Source organism: Lissotriton helveticus, chromosome 8 (assembly GCF_964261635.1).
Source record: "Lissotriton helveticus chromosome 8, aLisHel1.1, whole genome shotgun sequence".
Lineage (NCBI taxonomy): Eukaryota > Metazoa > Chordata > Amphibia > Caudata > Salamandridae > Lissotriton > Lissotriton helveticus.
The window spans coordinates 1196925145-1196937194 of NC_136069.1; positions in this window are offsets into that span (position 1 = coordinate 1196925145).

The following is a 12050-nucleotide window of genomic DNA, read 5'->3' on the forward strand; positions in this document are numbered from 1 at the left end:
TAACATGGTTTTCAAAGCAAAGTTTCATATAACCCCAGGTCCTTCATAATTTGCACTAAAAGTTTACGTTAGAAGGACTGGACAAATATATAGCCACATCTAGATTCTGTAAGCTACCAAACTCTGGAAAACAGCAACACTAGGAAGTTCCACTGGAGGTGTGGGTATATGTATACACCCAGGCCAAAAAACCAGGTGGAGTGGGGGAATCCTGATATGTATTCATTATTTTGTTCTGAAAATATTTGCCAAGTATTTTAGTGGCATGCTTCATCATCAGGTCTCATCCAGGTCCCTATAAACCAGGAGGAGCTTGACCTTGTTGAATATTTTCTGTTTCTTGCCTTAATTTTTGGTATAGTGCCTAAGCACGAATTAGAGCTGAACAAATAGGTTGTCAATATGTCAAAGTAACAACAATGTAGATTGAATATGTCTTTCTAATGTTTATTCACTTTTATACCCACATTAGATCTAAGAGTAGATCCTAAAGATCATTTTGTCCAAGATGCTTGCAGTTTGATCATAGTAAATGCACCAACAGGTAATGGAGTGTGTGAGGGATTAGTCATCTTGTAGTTTACACACGAGGAGGTACCTGAGTTTTTAGCGACACGACATATATATATTAGAATGATTAGGGCTTCCCTTTAAGATTAACCAATCAAATTGACTTAATAGTAGAGGATTTCCTCCTTTAATCTTGTAATATTAATGGTCAGTTGAAATACCTATGTTTGTGATCTTTCTTACATTTTTATTTTGCTGTTGTGAGATGGAACACTCTCAAGGGTTCCACCTTACAGTATCTTGAGAATGCCCCTTAGCCAAGAAATAACCAGTAGTTTTTGTCATATTTTGGCAACACCTAAAGTTGCATCATTTTTTTTTTTGTCCTCATTTTGCGATTATATGCGTAAGGATTATGACGGGAGCCCAATTCCTTCAAACATTTGTGCCTTCACAGCCCCATATTGGCCATCCTGAGGTGGGGAGTTTCCCTTTACCGGTTGTTTTGGTTTGGGGTCTCCTGTAACCTTTATCATAATCAATAATTTGTTTTTTTGTGGGGTGAGCTAGCCCTCCTGGCTACTCAGCGGGAATTTTTCCCGTCTGGATTATTGTCACCGCTTTAATCATTGGACTTTGTTTTCCGGGGCCACATTAATACGTTAAAGTACCTGATTCATAATGATTTTCCCAGATTTCCCAAAAACTAAACTTTTTACCTGGTTTCCCTTTTCTATCGCTTCTATTTGTTTTTATTATGGAGTTTAGCCAGTCCCCATGTAGTTGTGGTATTGGTTTAACCCAATTTATGCATATCTCTCTCCTTGCTAGTAGTATCAGTACAAACAGCAGGTTTTCCTGTTTTTTTGTTAACTTACCCCGATCAATATTGGAGTCAATCCCAAAGATAATAAGAGTTATACTTACTTCTAGTTGTTTTCCCAGTACTAGTCTTATCGTCTTACCGACTTCCTGCCAGAAGGAATCAAGGGTAGGGCATTCTTTGAACATATGTAGATCATTCGCCCTTTCCAATCCGCATTTAGGGCAGGTCTTTATGCTGGCTCCCTTGAATTTTGATCATCTTTTCGGGGTCCAGGAGGCCCTATGTATAGTAAATAGGTGGTTTCTCTTCAGAGCGGACGGTTTTATGGTGGTCCAACACTTTTCCAGTGATCTTAGCCAGATATTTTGAAGGTCTAGCTCTGGTATATCTTTCCTCCAGACTGCATCTGGGATCAGAGAATCTTCTTCTCCTGCTGTAATTAGAGCCCAATACCACCTAGATATTTCTTTTTTTATTGGGATGGTTTTCAACATTTCTTTCTCTATGTCCTCATTTCCCTTTTTTTCCTCTGTAAGCGATTATACCAGCTTGCGAGTTGGTAATATTTAAATTTGGACAGGGATGAGCTTGTAATTGCGACTATTTGATCCCAGGAGATTATGCAATTTTCTGTCATCAGCTGGCCCCATTTTTTGATTCCTGCAGCTTTCAGGGGTAAGGCCAAGGAGTCTTTTAAGCAATCTGGTGTGCCTGGAGATTCCCAAATGGGGGCCAGAGAGTTATAGTAAGGTATGTTTAGTGTGCTTCTGACTTGATACCATAGTTTTGCTGCGTTGACTAGGATCTTTAGTTTTATCTTTTTGAAGAATTTTGGGTGTCCAAATTTAGATAGGAAATTATCTATTCTACCTGTCATATTTTGTAGGAAATCGGGGTAAAACTGGTAATTCTTGAGAAGAGGTCTCATGTTTTTAAATTGGGAAGCCCTACAGTATTCGAGAAGGTCGGGACTGGCGATTCCCCCTTGATCTTTTCTTCTCCTTAATTGTTTCCATGCGATTCTTGTTCCTTTAGACCATATGAGCCCGTGATTTCTCCCTGAATTTTCTTCAAATCATCTCTCTTGAATTCCAATGGTATAGTATTAAAGAGTTAGGTGAATTTGGGGACAATGGACATTTTTATTATGTTTGATCTTCCCAGGAAGCTAAGAGGAAGTCCATCCCATTTATGAGCAGTTTCCTAGTTTCGATAGCAATTCTGTTGAGGTTTATTTGGGGCGCTTTTCCTATATCCTTAACCAAGGTAATGCCTAAATATTTTATTTTATCTTTAGAGTATGGGGTGCTGTGGTGCGTGTTCCAGCTCATGGCCTCGGTTTTTTCTTGGTTTGTTAGATACCCTGACACTCTGCCGAAATTGGCTATTGTGTCCTCTATTGCTGCAGAGGAACTCTGATAGTTATTCGGGAAGATCATCAGATCATCTGCATATAGGGCCACCTTTTTGGACCATTCATGATGCTTAAAGGTGGTTATTGAGTTGTGGTTTCTAAGGGAGTATGCCAGCGGCTCAATATATAGGTTGAAAAGTAGGAGTGATAACGGGCATCCTTGCCTTGTTCCTCTTTGTATTACAATATTGCTGGTAAGGCCCCCGTTGACTAGTATCTTCGCCCTTGGCTTTTTATATATCTCTGCCACCATGTGGCCAAAATTCTCCCCTAGATTGTATTTACTAATGGCTTTGTTCAGAAATGTCCAGTTGACTCTGTCAAATGCTTTGGCAGCATCGAAGGTGATTATGGTCAAAGAGACTTTTTCGGAGGTGGCTATGTCTATTGCAGCAAAGAGCTCATGGGTTATTTCTTGTATTTGTCTTCCTTTTACAAAGCCCTTTTGATCGGGGTTAATCAGGTTTGTCATTATCGAGGCTAGTCTCTTTGCCATGATCTGCATAAAGATTTTATAGTCACAGTTCAGTAGTGAAATGGGTCTGTACGATTCACAGAATGCTGGGTTTTTTCCTGATTTTAAGATTATGCTGATGGTTGCATCGTTCCAGGAGTCGGGAATTTTATCCTGTTCTTTATAGATTAGATTTAGTAGCTCTGTTAATGGTGGGGCCAAGGTGTCTCTCATGATTATGTAGAGCTCGTTGGGTAATGCGTCTGGCCGGCCGCTTTCCTTTTTTTTCAGACCTTTTATAATGGTTCTTACTTCATCAATTGTGATTTCAGCGTTTAGCTCCTCTTTTTCCATTTCCGTTAGTAGAGGGAGTGGTAGGAGATCTAGGTAGTTCCAAATCTGTTCCTCTGTAGGATTGTGTCCTCCTTGTATAGGTTGGAAAAGAAGTTCATGAACTCCTGCATTATTATAGAGTCTTCCGGGCTTGGTTCATTTTGGTTGTTTTGTTGAATACAGGCTATTTTATTTCTAGTTTGGTCTTTCTTCGTTTTCCAAGCCAGCATTTTACCGCATCCGTCTCCATATTCATGGGTTGATAATTTACTGGCTTCCCATCCTTTCCTCACTTTATTCTCAAGGAGGTCAACTAGTTTCTCCTTTAGTTGTAGCCTTTCCTTCTCTAGTGTGTCTTTGATATCTGGAGTATTCTCAGCCACAATTTGAAGATCGAGTGGTTTTATATCTTTTTCCATACCTCCAACTTACAGCTTTGTACTTCTGGATCTGTGGGCTCCCATACTTAGTAGCTTTCCCCTGATGACAGCTTTATATGTATACTCAAAACGAAGAAGGGGAGAGGGCCGTTAATGTTTAGACTCTACCACCCCAGGCCCCCAAACAAATTCAAATGTGCACACAAGAGGGGTGTGTAGAGTACACGACAAACACAAATCAGACAAATTTCTCTGTTTGGAAAAACTGCCCTCACTCACATACCGAAGTATGTGACATGCTTCATCATCGGGCCTGCTACAGAACGCCCTGGTGTAGCCACATCCAGGGCGGAGCATAAGGGAGGGGGAAAAATAATAAATTCCACACTATAAGACGTACAAGCAAATAATTTCAACACATACAACACTTAACCCAGAATGTGGTGAAAAGCAGTGCAAAACACTCTGTGGCTGAAACTGATAGTGCGACAAAAAGTGCAGTACAAGGAAGTGATTAAAACTGATTTAGGGTGCCAACTGAGAGAATTGCTTTATTAAACATTGCTTGGTACCCCTATCAGGATTAAAAGTAAGAAAAGGATGTGAAATGTCTTCTTGAGAAAGTGAGGTTCCTCAAGACGTCCCTCCTACCACTGCTGAAGTCAACATGTTTCGACCGCTAAGTTCGTGCCTAAAAAGGTCACCCCGGTCTTCGTCAGGACTGTCGCAATCAGCGCCACTGTTGGCCCTCCCGTAATTCGGTCGATGGACCCCCAGAAAAGAGCAGGTCTTCTGGATCCGTACTCTTCTAAGTCATATGTGGAAGCTGATCCCAATAGTGCGGGAAAACATTCACTGTAAGTAAAGAGAGGTCATAGAAACACCCGGTTCTCACAATCACTCCCTTTGAAACCCCCCATCTGTTTCCAGCATCTTTATTCAGAATGTTGTTCGTGATGTGTTGAAAAGTCGAAATATTTATAATAAAACTATAGCAGTATCAGTGTACCTGCTATGCTTCTGACCCGGGTCCGATACTCCGTCCCCTCAAAATCTAAAGCATCAATCAATCGTTCACCCATAGTAACGATATTTAACTTTTTGAACAAAATACTGCGTGCTTCCACTGCCACTTCATGTACCCCCATACCTCCCCACACACTCACACACATACACCACCCTCTCGAAAGGGCAAGTTACTTATAACCCCAGACTCAGGTAAGTGTGACCCCCTGCTGTAATACTCAACGAGTTTATGAATTTCATAAACCCGAAATGGTGTCCGACAGGAGGGTCTCCCAAGAACACAATCTGAAAAAGAGTAATGCGGAAAGCTATTTTATCATGTACAACCTCGCACTCGGTAACTCGTCGGTGGTTCCAAATCCACCAGTACGAGCAGCGGACAAATGTGACCCACCACCGGGCCCCTCCTGTCACTTTCTGCCCAAGTGTGTGCCCCTTCATCCATCTCCTTACCGTTCCGAGGGCTAGCCCTGTCGTGTCTGCCTGTAAGCCATGACACCGCGCAGATGGTGTACGCGGTGTTTGATCGATATTTAAGGCTGAGCTGGGCTATTCCACCGCTTCACCCATGGTGTCCCACGTGATCCAAGCGTGGTCGTCATGACGTCAAGCGCGGTGCGTATAAGCCGATCAAGGGCTCTGGGAGTTGTAGTGTAACAGCATTTTCAGCCGATATCGGCCCCCAATGTAAATTAGCCCTCCCTGGAATGCATTCCAAAGTAGCTACCTGCTACTCCGGTAGCACGTACCCATCCATCTGAATATGATTATTTTATTTTAATCCTGATGCGTGAGGGGGAGTAGATGTCTCAGTGTGTCCCTGTCGAAAACCCATGACACTAACCCTCCTTCCTTCGTACCCGACTCACTATTACGCCATCATCAAGGTACTTAGTCACGTGCCACAGTGATCTAGCATGCCATCCCCAACAGGCCCATGCCCCACATATGTTGTTTACAGCCGGACCCTCTGCAGAAAAGGTACCTCCTGTATTGTGTAATAGTATATCTGGACATGAATCGTATAGTCCAAGTACAAAGAGGACATCAAATAGACTAGTTATCCCAGTACATTCGTGACAGGCCTCCATGATACCAGTCTTATATCACTGCAGATCGTCTAATTTCTGCCCAGTGACTGCCATGGGATGTCATCATTTAATCCCACCAGGTGACTCTTAAGACGATACACCCATCTCTGTTCTCGTTCGAGTAACACCCTCTGGTCCCCAGCTTGGTGTCTACCTGGTGGGACCCTCTCTATCACGGTCCATCTCAGATCTTCTATACTGTGTCCTGTTTCATGAAAGTGTGCTGTTAGTTTCGTATTTCTCTTGCCGCACCTTATCGTGCTGCGATGTTCTGTAATCCTAACTAGCACCTTCCTACTGGTCATCCCTACATACCTTTTCTGACATGGGCAAATTATCAGGTAAATCACACCCTGGGAGTTGCAGTTTGTGTGGGATCTCTGTTCCCAGGGAGTTCGGAGTCCTAGATCTATGGATTTAGTATTGCTCGTGAGGTGGCCTACACTACAGGATCCACATCGTGTATGTCCCATCAGTTTGGGCAGGCCTGCCATCGTGGTCGTCTCCCTTGCTATCCCCAGATCCCTGGGTCTAGTATGTATGAGGAGATCTTTTAGATTTTGACTTCGTCTGAAGGAAAAGAGAAGTGTCTCTATGCTCATGCCCCCTGTGTTTAATATCTTCCAGTTCTTCAAAACTAAGCGTTTTATTTGCTGTGATGCAGTATTGAAGGTTGACACAAACACCGGTTTCTTGGTTTGGGGTCTCATGGTCTTAGAGAGTAACGCGTCGCAGTTTGCATTTAGTGCTCTTTCTTTAGCTCTTTTGATAACCCTCAACGGGTATCCTCTCTGTTGTAATTTATGCGTCAGGACTTCTGATTCCATGACAAAGTCAATACTTTTTGAGCAATTTCGACGAATCTGGAAAAATTGGCCAACTGGCAAATTTTCCCGTAGAGAGCGTGGATGGAAACTCTCGAATGCCAGCAAGGCATTTTTATCAGTATTCTTGTGGAATACCTTTGTTTTCAGGGTCCCTCCACATGGTTCTAAAACTAAGTCCAAGAATGGTAAATTGGTCTTAGTGATGGTTGAAGTGAAATGGAGGAACGGATTCTGGGCATTAAGTCATTCTAAGAATAGATCAACAGATGTTCTCTCGCCCCTCCAAATCACTAGGACGTCATCTATATAACGTCGCCACAATCTCAGATTATTAACCCAAGGTCCATTGGCATCCAATACCGTCACTTTCTCAAATGCCCCTACATATAGTCCCGCTAAGCTGGGGGCGAAGACACTCCCCATGGAAGTGCCGTAGGTTTGGAGATACAGCCCCCCTTCAAATTTCAAAAAGTTTTTAGCGAGAGCTATCTCAGCCAAGTGCAAGATGAATGCCTGTGGTGTTTCATAGGGCCATTCACTTTCAAAGAGTAATGTTTCCAGTACCCTAAGGGTTTCCAACTGTGGAATGTTCGTTTATAGGGCCTCAATATCGAGACCTATCAGGAATTCAATATCTGGATCGAATGGCACATTCTTCAGCAAATTCAGAATATCCAGAGTATCCCTCAGGTAGGAGGGCAATTGCTGCACCATCGGCTTTAGATAGAAATAGCAAAATTGCATCAAAGGCTCCAGCAGGGACCCCATCCCGGAGACGATAGGTCTACCGGGAGGGGGTCTCACTGCTTTGTGGATCTTTGGAAGAGAATAGAAGTAGGGAGTCCTAGGTTGTTTATTAACAAGGAACTCCGCTTCCTGGTCCGTGATCCAATCGTTTGTTCTAGCTTCTTCCACCATGCTCACAATTTCCCTCATGATCTCCTCAGTAGGGTCCTCCCTCAGTTTCTGATAGGTTCTCGAATCCGCCAAGAGGCGGGTGCATTCTTGTCGATAGGCCTCTATGTCCATAATTACCGTGGCCCCAACCTTATCCGCGGGCTTCAGGATAATTTCTTTATTGTTGCCCAAATCCTTGAGTACCTCTTTCTCGCAATTGGAGAGGTTAGAGAAGTGTCTCTAATGTGTAAGGTTGGATGTTTCTAAATCATGGACCACTGCTTCCTCAAAAGCTGCAATCTGGGGAGGGAGCACAGCCAATTGTGGCGTGAAAGTCGATTTCGGGCGGAATGGTGTATCACCCTTATGTCCATCCTTTGGATCCCGATCCTCAAAGAACACCCTCAATCTCAAGTTGCGGAAGAATACAGCCAAGTCCTGTCGGAGTTTAAACAGATCTGGATGATTGGTTGGGGCAAATCCCAAGCCCTTATTTAGAACTTGTTCCTGAATTTGGGATAAGGGGTGGGAAGACAGATTCACCACTAGAGAGGGTCGCGGCTGGTGCTCGGCAAAACTCCTTGTGCCATGCTCCTGGTTACCCGTTGGGTGATATCTTGGTCCTGATCTGACCAGTTCACCCGCGCTGGTGTCTTCTGTTTGCCGCGTCCCTTGCCCCGGCCTCTCGCTAAAAAAGGCCCCTGATAGTTTTGGAACTGGGCATTCTGAAATTCCGGATTCTGGAATCTTTGATTCTCATATGGCTGCTTCTGGAAGGGTCCTGTCAGTTGGTAACCCATCATTGGCCAGTTATAGGCCTGATTTGGGTACTGATGAAAGGGCAGTTGAAAAAACGGTGGTCTCGGGCCCTGCCAGTTGCCGCGTCCTCTCCCTCTCCTCTTGGGTTGGTACTCATTCTCACTACCCTCACTAGAGCTACTGGTGGTATATTGGCGAGGACGGCCTTGTTGGTTACTCTTGTTGCCCTCTGCCATTTTCTGTTTAGCATATTCTGTAGACGTGTATGGATATGCCTTCTCTCTAGTGAAGTTCTTTAGGTCCTTCTGGAGCTTCGAAATCTTCGAGTGGATCAAATGATCCCTATATTCCAAAAGTTCAGTATTAATTTGATCTAGTTTGTGCTCAAACGTTGTCATTACAATATCTGGTTGGAGTCCTGCTTCAGTTGTCTGTATTTGTATAAAGAGAGCATCAGCTAACCGTTTGGCTGTCCGAATAATTAAAACCAACCAATCCCTGGTACATTTCCAGGACACTAATGCCCAATCTCGTCTGAAGTCTTCATCCTCTAAAAAAATTAGCGGTTCGTTGGTCACGAGGAGACCCCTCGGGGTGGCATTTACCCGTAAATACTCAGTTAGGATTGCCCCGTGTAAGATAGTTTTGACCTGTGTTTTCTTAAGTTCCAACAGGGTATCCCATCCTTCCCCTTGTGCAAGCACTGCCGTAACAGTACTATCACCTAGGAGTGACGGCCCTGCCAGGATGTCGGAGACAATATCGTCCCTAAATTTGTCGGATTTGTGTTTGTCGTGTACTCTACACACCCCTCTTGTGTGCACAGCTTTATATGTATCGCAGGTGTTTTGTTTTGATGTGCCAATTTGATTATCCTCAAAGAAATTTGCTGTGGCTATCCCTAGTTCTTCTGATGCCTGGGGGTCTAGTAGTATGGTACGGTCGACCGCCCACCTAGGTTGTGTATTGTTCTTTGTTATTTGTAGGGTTAGTTGGACTGCCGAGTGGTCGGACAGATGCTCTGGTAGATGTTCTATACTCCTTACGTTACCTCGTAGGCTCGTATTTATCAAGACGTAGTCGATTCTAGATCTGTGGCCAAACTTTTTATTTTGGAAGGTAAAGGGGTATTTTTTGTCGCCTTTTTCTTTCCACATGTCCATCAGTCCCAAGTAGTTTTTGTAATTATATAGCCACTCCCTAATTTTGGGTAGGTTTGCTTGTCTTCCTGGGGAGACCTATCCAATTTGGGGTCAATCAAAATGTTATAATCGCCCCCTAAAATTATCGGTGCAGTTGTTGATAGTAGTTCTGTGTAAAGTTTTTGAAGAGGAGTTGGGTCGTCTACGTTTGGACCGTAGTAGCCTGCTACTGTGAATGAGTTGTCATATATTTTTACTTTGATTATAGCCCATCTTCCTTTGTTATCAACTACCTTGTGTTCAATTTTGGCTTTGAGTGTTTTTTTGAGGATTATTGCTATGCCTTTGATGTTACAGTCCTGGTTGGTACAGACATAGGCGTCAACCCAACTGAGATTTTTCATTATTCGGTCCCATTCTGCACTTAGAAGGTGCGTCTCCTGTAATATGATTATCTCGCTATCTACCTCCTTCAGGTATTCGAGAATCCTTCTCCTTCTACTGGCTGTTCTAAGTCCGTTGACGTTCCAAGAGAGAACTCTGAATTGTTTAGGAATTGTCGCCATTTCTTTTGTGGTGGTTAGGGAGTACATATACTTATTTCATGTTTATGGGCCCCGTGCGTTCCTTTTACTATAATTACTGAGGACATTTTTTCTATTTTTTTCCCTATTTTGCTCCCCACCCGTGCTCTCTTTTTGCGTAGTATTTGTGTTTTTTTGTGAGGTTCATTGTTTCCCACCCTGAAGAAGCCTCCCTTCTTCTTTTTGGGCGGTATTATTCGCCCCATTTGAACTCTTTGCTTCACCTAGATTTGCGATTTTCACCTTGCTTGACTTTCTGTTTCAGACGGCAGTTGATCTTTTATTTGTCCTATGAAGATTTCTACCTCTCTGGGATACTTAATGTTATGCATTTTGTTTCTCCACATGACCCTCAGAGCGGCAGGGAATTTATTCTGAACAGTGGCGCCAAGGGATTTTTGTTCTTGCATAAGTTGCCCTAACTCCCACTGTCTGTCCTGGGTGGCTTTGGACATGTCCGAGCGGATCCTAAAGGACCAGTTGTCCTTATTTAAGGTCCTACATTTTAAGCCTTCGCTTAAAATTCTTTCTTTCAGTGTATAGGATTTAAAATTTATAAGGATTTTCCTTGGTGTCTTCCTCTCTTTGTTTTTCCTGAAGGGATCCCGGTGTACCCTCTGTAAGTTGTCTGTAAGGTTGGCTACTTTGGCCCTTGGAAAGTGCTCTTCAAGGAGTGAAATGATGAACTTTTTGATGTCCGTTCCTTCCAGGTTCTCTGGAACATTCAAAATCCTCAGGTTATTCCTTCTCGCTTGGTTCTCTAGCGATTCGAGCTTTTCATTCATGCTTTTATCATTGCTCTGAGATTCCTTATTTCCTTCTGGTTGGTATCAACTTTCTTACTAAGATCTTCTACCGCTGATTCGACTGCAGTCACTCTATCTCCAAGTGTGTTCAACTTTTGGTCCAAAGTCTCACATGCCTCCTATATCTTGTTTTGGTTTGCATGTGAGACTGAGAATTTTTCTCTCATTTCCCCTAGCATTTTGTCCATGAATTTTTCCATGAGCCTCCCTGTTTGTTCTAGCACAGAGTGAGGGTCCATTGCCAGTGAGTCAGCCGAGTTTATCGTGTTGGAGCCTCCTGATGCCTCCATTTGCGGACCTGTGGGATTAACTGTTTCTTGGGTCATATTCCGGGATTCTATACTGCTCTGATCCACTCTTGCGCAGGGGTTTGTTGTCAGGGCAAAGATTGTATTTAAACCTATGTTTAAACCTGTGTTTATGCCTGGAGAAGTGGTTTTGTCCTGTGGAACGGGATGGTTACCCCCTATTTGGACCAGCTGCTGTACTTTGAAAAAGGATCTAAGAGAGGGGGTTACTTTAAATATTCTGTTCTGTTTGATCTTTTCCCTTCGCAGTTTTGCCCTTTTTCTGCTGTGGGTTGGGGTTTTGTTTCTTTTTCGTGTCCCTGGGTATCACAGTTTGTTTGATCGGGGGGAGGAAACTTTGCTTGGAAAACTGCCTATTCCTAAGGCAGTAGCTGGATCTTGTCCTATTCCCTCCTCTGTCCTCTGCCCCTAGCCTCCGAGCCTGCTTGTAAGGTTATCGTTTCTGTTGCAGTTGTAGCCTTTGTAGCAGTTGTTATTTCTGCCTCCACCTCCCCTTCCCTTTCTCCCCTGTCACCCCTCGCTTGCTTATTTCCCTTATATCCAGCGAGTAGATCTACAGCAGAAACATCCTCACCACCATTCCCCCCTGTACCTTGCTCATGGGATCCAGACGTTTTACTTGCGGAGTAGACAGCACTTCCTCCTCGTCCTTCTCCCCTTCAGGCTCCATTAGCCTGCACTCCCTTTCACAGC